Consider the following 9173-nt stretch of genomic DNA (forward strand, 5'->3'; position numbering starts at 1 on the left):
CGGTTTCCTGCAATTCTGCCCCGCTTTCAAGTCCTCTTGGCAGCCTTACTTCAGTCTATTTTTGGACGATAGCTGTCATTTATAACTCTGCAGGTTTGTGAATTACAGTGCCCCTGAGCTCCTTTCTTCAACTCGCTTTCTTGTGACCTGGCCGCAACACCGCAGGATGTCTTCAGGCCCTAATCTGGTTCTGGCACGGCACGCTGAGCCTTTGGTTAATTCCTCTTCCTGGTGGGAAATGAGAGTTAAATTTGCCCAGTCCAGACACCTCCAGCTAGTCTCTCATTGGTTCTCGCTATTCCTGTTCATCTTCCACAGAAATTGCAAACTGGGCCAAACAGGAGGTTAAAGGGACTGACTCTCCAAGTGGGGAGAGTGTTAGTAAAGCGTCTGGAATGTTGCACCCGAGTACCAGGGTACGAAAACTGAGACATATTTGAACACGTCTCCCGATCACATGGTTGATCATACTCTAGGTTCCACATGCATGTTTTAGCTGAAGGAAGAATACCTTAAACCTGGGTAGTTGAAACCCGTGGAATGGGTACCATGCAATATGACTTCAAAGGGTCTTCATTTGCTCACGAACCTCTCCAATCCTATCACTGCTGCGTTTATGCCCCTGTACACATGCTTGATTCTCTTTCGGAGACATAGCAATCCATAGGTTTTAAGATACTTACTAGTCAGGTACATTCTTAGGCGTTTAATATGGGGTGTTGAGTCCATTTCGTTGAGCAAGGAGTAGCTCTTGTCTATTCCATATTTGGCTTAAGGAACTTTATCTGTGCTCATTTCAATCTCTGGTTTTATGCAGCACCCCAACTCACCTTTACCCTTAAGCAAGCATAAGTTGGTTTTCTAAATTTGAGACCCTGTTCTGTTCTGTAATTCAGTTCCTGTGTAGCCAAGTTTACATTCCGTGTATTACTGATATCTTATGATGTTTCTTTTTCTGTGTGACTTATTTCAGTTAGAATCATCATACCTGAATCCACTCATTGTGCTGCTAAGGGCCTGATGACACAGATTTCATTGCTGAGTGATATTGCTTTGTAAGTAAATACCACAACTTTTTTATCCATTTTTCACTTTCTGCGATGTTGAACTTGTACTGTAAACGAGGTTCTTGTAAACAGAGCCGTTCCAAACTTTGGGGTGGCTGTGTCTTTTTGATTTTAATTTCCCTAAGCTATAGGACCATAAGTGGAAGTGCCCTAGGTTCTGTTGCTTTGTTTTTTAGATGTTTCAGGAAACACCATACACTTCTCCCGAGTGGTTGTTGGCAATTTACATCCCGCCCATCAGCATAACAAGGCTCCCAGTTCTCCATGGCCTGTCCTGCCTTTCTGGATTTTACACTTTTTTCAGATGGCCCTTTTGACCGGGGGGAAGTGAGACTTCATTGTAGTGCAGATTTCCTTTGCAAGCTTGCTTGGTTGGCCAAAAAGGGCGTATGCGTTTTTTCCTGAATATATTCAGGAAAAAACGCATACGCCCTTTTTGGCCAAGTGCATCATTGTGGACGTTCTGCCTCTTTTCCTATGCTTTCAATGCAATTCCAGTCTACCTCCTGAAATCGGTTTCCTGCAATTCTGCCCCGCTTTCAAGTCCTCTTGGCAGCCTTACTTCAGTCTATTTTTGGACGATAGCTGTCATTTATAACTCTGCAGGTTTGTGAATTACAGTGCCCCTGAGCTCCTTTCTTCAACTCGCTTTCTTGTGAGCTGGCCGAAACACCGCAGGATGGCTTCAGGCCCTAATCTGGTTCCGGCACGGCACGCTGAGCCTTTGGTTAATTCCTCTTCCTGGTGGGAAATGAGAGTTAAATTTGCCCGTCCAGACACCTCCAGCTAGTCTCTCATTGGTTCTCGCTATTCCTGTTCATCTTCCGCAGAAATTGCAAACTGGGCCAAACAGGAGGTTAAAGGGACTGACTCTCCAAGTCGGGAGAGTGTTAGTAAAGCGTCTGGAATGTTGCACCCGAGTACCAGGGTACGAAAACTGAGACATATTTGAACACGTCTCCCGATCACATGGTTGATCATACTCTAGGTTCCACATGCATGTTTTAGCTGAAGGAAGAATACCTTAAACCTGGGTAGTTGAAACCCGTGGAATGGGTACCATGCAATATGACTTCAAAGGGTCTTCATTTGCTCACCGAACCTCTCCAATCCTATCACTGCTGCGTTTATGCCCCTGTACACATGCTTGATTCTCTTTCGGAGACATAGCAATCCATAGGTTTTAAGATACTTACTAGTCAGGTACATTCTTAGGCGTTTAATATGCGGTGTTGAGTCCATTTCGTTGAGCAAGGAGTAGCTCTTGTCTATTCCATATTTGGCTTAAGGAACTTTATCTGTGCTCATTTCAATCTGGTTTTATGCAGCACCCCAACTCACCTTTCCCCTTAAGCAAGCATAAGTTGGTTTTCTAAATTTGAGACCCTGTTCTGTTCTGTAATTCAGTTCCTGTGTAGCCAAGTTTACATTCCGTGTATTACTGATATCTTTTTTTTTTTTTTTTTGCCGTAACTACCTTTATTGGTATCGCTTGTGTATCAGTTCATCAAAACCTTTGTTTCATATTTCTCGCCTTAATCCCCTGAAAGTTCCAGATGGGCAAAAATACTTTTAAATACGCAGCTGGCTTCTGTCTTATGTGCTTAATATTATACATTTGTTGCTTGTTTTGCACATGTCTATGGCTGCACTACTTGCAAGACGAAAGTCACATATAAAAATACAGACTAATCGAAACACAAAAGTCAGCCATTGTCTAGAATGTGGTTTACAATACAGAGCTTGCAGACAACACAGACTATATATATAAGTCATCTGTCTGAAAACAGAAAGTAGTGTCTCATACTGACTCCGGAGAAAGGTGCTGACACACAGGGAAACTCACTGATGATTCTCCTTTATGTTTATTAGATAGATCAATACCAAATTATTTCACATATATTATATTCAATATCTATATATATATATCTTGTAACCAAATTCTGGTTTAAAAGTCACAAACCAACATGTAAATACAAAATGTTAGGAAAGGTTTAACATACATAGGGGAAAACATGTCTTATGCCTCGCAAAGACTTTCTACAATCTAGCATAAAGGCAAATGTGGTTGAAAAAAAAGGAAATCCATATACAATTACAGAAAAACATTTAGTCAAGCCACCTAATATAAAATATTTCAGATATCATGTCCAAAAACGTCCACGTGTTGCAGAGGTCTCTACAAATCAATTAGAATGACGTCAACAAGATCTGCAAACCGAAGTCTTAGCAAGTAAACGTGACTCATGCTTTTCTCTCTGAGACAATGAGGCTTGACGTTCAGTTAAAGGCAGGTAAACACGACTATGAAGAAACCCTTCTTTACAACAGCTTAACGGTACCCATTTAGGGCAATACACCCGCTTTCCCAGCTATGTGTGCACGCAGTGTTCTGTGATAAAATGACTCAGTTACTTTAAAAAAGCATAAATGGCAAAACAAAATAACCAGAACTCCGCGAAGCTGGTAAAACCACAAAGACACTGAAATCCAGCAACTCCTGAGAGGCTGAGAGATCAAATGAATCATAAAATCTGGATGACTCTGATTTGGGGTTTAACTTTGGTTAAAACTGAAAAGTCTGAAAAGAACCAATGTTTTGGAAGAAGCAGTGTCACTTGTAAACATCCTGCCACCTAACTAAAAGGACGGCCTCTTCTTCTAGACCCACGACTTAATAAGACAGGAAGCTCTCAACACACAGCGCTGGAGAAGATGGATTCCACAAGTCAAACTTGAGTGAAACTGTTCTAATGCAATGTACCAAACACGCGTTTGTTCTTAGGAAAAATTACAAAACTAACAAATATTTTTCTCCAGAATTATAAAAGATAAAATCTATGAATCAGTACTGTTATGTGATTACAGAACAATAGCCAACTGAAAAAAAAAACAAAACACCAACCCACAGGCCGTCTACACCGTCCCCAATCCATTTCCTGCAGCCAGTACTTCCCACCTGCTCTGAGGACTGAGCCTTAGACACCGTTGACTGTATTTAAAGTTGAGTCAACAGTACTCTCTGTCTCTGGGGCAAAAGTAATGCAGCTCATTACTTACACACAACACTTGTTTCATTCTTCAGGACTTTCTTTGACGGGATTACTCAATGTTGGTTACTTTAAAGGTAACAAAAGGTGTCAGAAAAAAATGCCTTGGAATTCTTTTGCAATTCCACAAAGACACCTGGCAATCTGATACGTTCATTCCTCTCCCCATCACAATTTTTGTTTTTTAAAATTACAATTGACAACTCACGTAAGATGTAATTAATTTACTTAAAATAAGAGAGGGCTTTTCAATCAAGTATCCACGTTCCAAATAACTAAAACATTTAGTTAAATCTTTTAAATTAATCTTTTAATAAATCTTTAATTACTCGGTGCCAGTAATTAAGAGGTTGATTCCGTAAAATTCAAACTTGCACATAGGCGTGTCCCACTCAGAAAAGATTTCATACACTTAGCAACTTGTGCTTTTTGTCTCACCTTTTATAAGAAACACAGATTAATTTCAACTTCAGTTTTCCTTTCTGATGCAGACACGTGTACCTTGTGTAAGAAACGGTCTCCAGGCCACCTCCACGTGTAGACCTCAGCATTTCCTGAGAGTGTGAAGTCAACCCCTCCTCCAGGAGACTCTCGCCCTTTTGAGACATTCCCCCTTGCACCTTATGTTTGTCAGACTATGTTTACAGAAATCAGATGACTGGATGAAAACTCTACAGGACAGTCAAGGACAGACGAGAAGACGAGATGCAGAGTGGGAGCCCCTTCCTCCTCCAGTGCACCTGCTGCGGGCAGCCCTCCAGGAAGGCTTGGCCTCCTCCCCTGGACCACAGACTTACTTTTCTCTGTAATAAAGCAGGTAGTACTTCAGGGGATCTGGCAGAGGGAGGCTCAGGACCTTCTCACGCAGGAAGTTCACCGGGGGCTCGGGCTTGGTGTCCGGCGGGGTTGTCACCTCTTCTTCTTGCCGCTCGTCTTCCAGGTCTCCGCAGCTGGTGTCATCAGAGGGGTTGGAGAGCCGACTGGCAAACACCTCTTTGTCCAAAAAGACAATCGTTTCCATTCGGCGGCGGCGAACTCTCCTCCGTTTAAACCTGGGAGTGTTCTTCAGTCCGTTCCCGTTTTTGTTCACAGCTTCCTGGTGGATGACCTTCTTAATGGTGCCCCGGATGGCAATGCGCGCCAGGTCCTGGAGGCTGCGAACCGCCAGGGGTGTGGACAAGTCGTGATTCTCCTGACTCCGACTGGCAGGGCTGGACGAGTGGAGCAAAAGACACAGCCAGAATCTTTTTGGTTTCCCAGGCGGAAGGACCCATCCGAGTTATCTTAGTCAACTTCTCTTCCAGCGGCATGACCAGGACGCCCCCGACTTTGAGGAGGCTCTTCATGTACCCCTCGTGCTGCTTCTGCACGCCTGCCCCGCAGTACACCCGGTCATACTGAGAGCAGCCTGGAGAGATCTCCAGGCAATTGCCGGTGACGAAGGAGGGCTCGCAGAAGTCAAACTTGTCGAAGCTGTCACTCGTCCTGATGAAAAAGTCCAGCTTCTGCTTCGCATACTCTGTCACATCTGAATGGAGTTCCACCCCGTGGTTCACACCAAAAGGACCGAGGATGAGCCCCACCATGGAGCTGAGGTAGCCGGTGCCGCTGCCCAGGTTCAGGAAGGAAAGGCCAGGCTGCAGGTCCAGGGCCTCCATCACCTCCGAATAGATGCACGGAGCAGAGAGGTGGATGTTCCCGTGCTTCAACGCCAGGTCCTTGTACGCGTTCTCCTTAAACTCCTCGAGGTAATAGTCGGCGCGGTCAACAGCTCGGAAGGCCTGCTCCACCAGCTCGGAGCGGATGTACTGCGCCGCCTTCAGATGGTCTATCAGCTCGTCGTTGTCTTCACCAGCACTCACCGCGCCTCCCATCTTCGGGACCGCGCTTACAGAAAGCTGCCGCTGGAGAGACCTCGGGAACCCCCGGAACGCTGGAGGGCGGACCCCCGGGGAGGGGGGAGGGGCGACGGGAGACGCCTGGGACGCGGAGGGGTGTTTATGCTTGGGGGTGGGGAACGAGAGGACAGCGGAAGAGGACAGGAAGACGGGGAGAGGAGAATGCGGCCCTGGGGGAGGGTCCGGGAGCCCGGGACCACGGGAAGGGGAGGGGTGGAGAGGAGGGAGAGAGGGGGAGGGGGCCGAGGGGCCGCACCGCCCCCATACCCCGCTGCAGGCCGGGCCGAGGGCGGCGGCGGCGGCGGCGGCGGCTCAGTACCTCCTGGCTCGGCGGGCCCGAGGAATCGGCCGCTGGGCCGCACCTGCAGCTCTTCCGGCGCCCCTCGCCAGTCCGCCTCCCACTACGCAGCCCCGACCTCCGCCCTACTGATATCTTATGATGTTTCTTTTTCTGTGTGACTTATTTCAGTTAGAATCATCATACCTGAATCCACTCATTGTGCTGCTAAGGGCCTGATGACACAGATTTCATTGCTGAGTGATATTGCTTTGTAAGTAAATACCACAACTTTTTTATCCATTTTTCACTTTCTGCGATGTTGAACTTGTACTGTAAACGAGGTTCTTGTAAACAGAGCCGTTCCAAACTTTGGGGTGGCTGTGTCTTTTTGATTTTAAATTCCCTAAGCTATAGGACCATAAGTGGAAGTGCCCTAGGCTCTGTTGCTTTGTTTTTTAGATGTTTCAGGAAACACCATACACTTCTCCCGAGTGGTTGTTGGCAATTTACATCCCGCCCTTCAGCATAACAAGGCTCCCAGTTCTCCATGGCCTGTCCTGCCTTTCTGGATTTTACACTTTTTTCAGATGGCCCTTTTGACCGGGGGGAAGTGAGACTTCATTGTAGTGCAGATTTCCTTTGCAAGCTTGCTTGGTTGGCCAAAAAGGGCGTATGCGTTTTTTCCTGAATATATTCAGGAAAAAACGCATACGCCCTTTTTGGCCAAGTGCATCATTGTGGACGTTCTGCCTCTTTTCCTATGCTTTCAATGCAATTCCAGTCTACCTCCTGAAATCGGTTTCCTGCAATTCTGCCCCGCTTTCAAGTCCTCTTGGCAGCCTTACTTCAGTCTATTTTTGGACGATTGCTGTCATTTATAACTCTGCAGGTTTGTGAATTACAGTGCCCCTGAGCTCCTTTCTTCAACTCGCTTTCTTGTGACCTGGCCGCAACACCGCAGGATGGCTTCAGGCCCTAATCTGGTTCCGGCACGGCACGCTGAGCCTTTGGTTAATTCCTCTTCCTGGTGGGAAATGAGAGTTAAATTTGCCCGTCCAGACACCTCCAGCTAGCCTCTCATTGGTTCTCGCTATTCCTGTTCATCTTCCGCAGAAATTGCAAACTGGGCCAAACAGGAGGTTAAAGGGACTGACTCTCCAAGTGGGGAGAGTGTTAGTAAAGCGTCTGGAATGTTGCACCCGAGTACCAGGGGAGGAAAACTGAGACATATTTGAACACGTCTCCCGTTCACATGGTTGATCATACTTGGGTTCCACATGCATGTTTTAGCTGAAGGAAGAATACCTTAAACCTGGAGAGTTGAGACCCGTGTAATGGGTACCATGCAATATGACTTCAAAGGGTCTTCATTTGCTCACCGAACCTCTCCAATCCTATCACTGCTGCGTTTATGCCCCTGTACACATGCTTGATTCTCTTTCGGAGACATAGCAATCCATAGGTTTTAAGATACTTACTAGTCAGGTACATTCTTAGGCGTTTAATATGCGGTGTTGAGTCCATTTCGTTGAGCAAGGAGTAGCTCTTGTCTATTCCATATTTGGCTTAAGGAACTTTATCTGTGCTCATTTCAATCTCTGGTTTTATGCAGCACCCCAACTCACCTTTACCCTTAAGCAAGCATAAGTTGGTTTTCTAAATTTGAGACCCTGTTCTGTTCTGTAATTCAGTTCCTGTGTAGCCAAGTTTACATTCCGTGTATTACTGATATCTTATGATGTTTCTTTTTCTGTGTGACTTATTTCAGTTAGAATCATCATACCTGAATCCACTCATTGTGCTGCTAAGGGCCTGATGACATAGATTTCATTGCTGAGTGATATTGCTTTGTAAGTGAATACCACAACTTCTTTATCCATTTTTCACTTTCTGCGATGTTGAACTTGTACTGTAAACGAGGTTCTTGTAAACAGAGCCGTTCCAAACTTTGGGGTGGCTGTGTCTTTTTGATTTTAATTTCCCTAAGCTATAGGACCATAAGTGGAAGTGCCCTAGGCTCTGTTGCTTTGTTTTTTAGATGTTTCAGGAAACACCATACACTTCTCCCGAGTGTCTGTTGGCAATTTACATCCCGCCCATCAGCATAACAAGGCTCCCAGTTCTCCATGGCCTGTCCTGCCTTTCTGGATTTTACACTTTTTTCAGATGGCCCTTTTGACCGGGGGGAAGTGAGACTTCATTGTAGTGCAGATTTCCTTTGCAAGCTTGCTTGGTTGGCCAAAAAGGGCGTATGCGTTTTTTCCTGAATATATTCAGGAAAAAACGCATACGCCCTTTTTGGCCAAGTGCATCATTGTGGACGTTCTGCCTCTTTTCCTATGCTTTCAATGCAATTCCAGTCTACCTCCTGAAATCGGTTTCCTGCAATTCTGCCCCGCTTTCAAGTCCTCTTGGCAGCCTTACTTCAGTCTATTTTTGGACGATAGCTGTCATTTATAACTCTGCAGGTTTGTGAATTACAGTGCCCCTGAGCTCCTTTCTTCAACTCGCTTTCTTGTGACCTGGCCGCAACACCGCAGGATGGCTTCAGGCCCTAATCTGGTTCCGGCCCGGCACGCTGAGCCTTTGGTTATTTCCTCTTCCTGGTGGGAAATGAGAGTTAAATTTGCCCGTCCAGACACCTCCAGCTAGCCTCTCATTGGTTCTCGCTATTCCTGTTCATCTTCCGCAGAAATTGCAAACTGGGCCAAACAGGAGGTTAAAGGGACTGACTCTCCAAGTGGGGAGAGTGTTAGTAAAGCGTCTGGAATGTTGCACCCGAGTACCAGGGGAGGAAAACTGAGACATATTTGAACACGTCTCCCGATCACATGGTTGATCATACTCTAGGTTCCACATGCATGTTTTAGCTGAAGGA

General features: G+C 45.9%; 1 pseudogene; it reads right to left on the bottom strand.

Annotated features, from left to right (window-relative positions):
* Positions 1-2514: 2514 nt before the first annotated feature.
* On the bottom strand, positions 2515-6452 carry LOC117310928 (protein-L-isoaspartate O-methyltransferase domain-containing protein 2 pseudogene; annotated as a pseudogene).
* Between the last annotated feature and the right edge of the window lie 2721 nt (positions 6453-9173).

The sequence above is a fragment of the Tursiops truncatus genome, unplaced genomic scaffold (assembly GCF_011762595.2).
Source record: "Tursiops truncatus isolate mTurTru1 unplaced genomic scaffold, mTurTru1.mat.Y mat_scaffold_61_arrow_ctg1, whole genome shotgun sequence".
NCBI classification, from domain to species: domain Eukaryota; kingdom Metazoa; phylum Chordata; class Mammalia; order Artiodactyla; family Delphinidae; genus Tursiops; species Tursiops truncatus.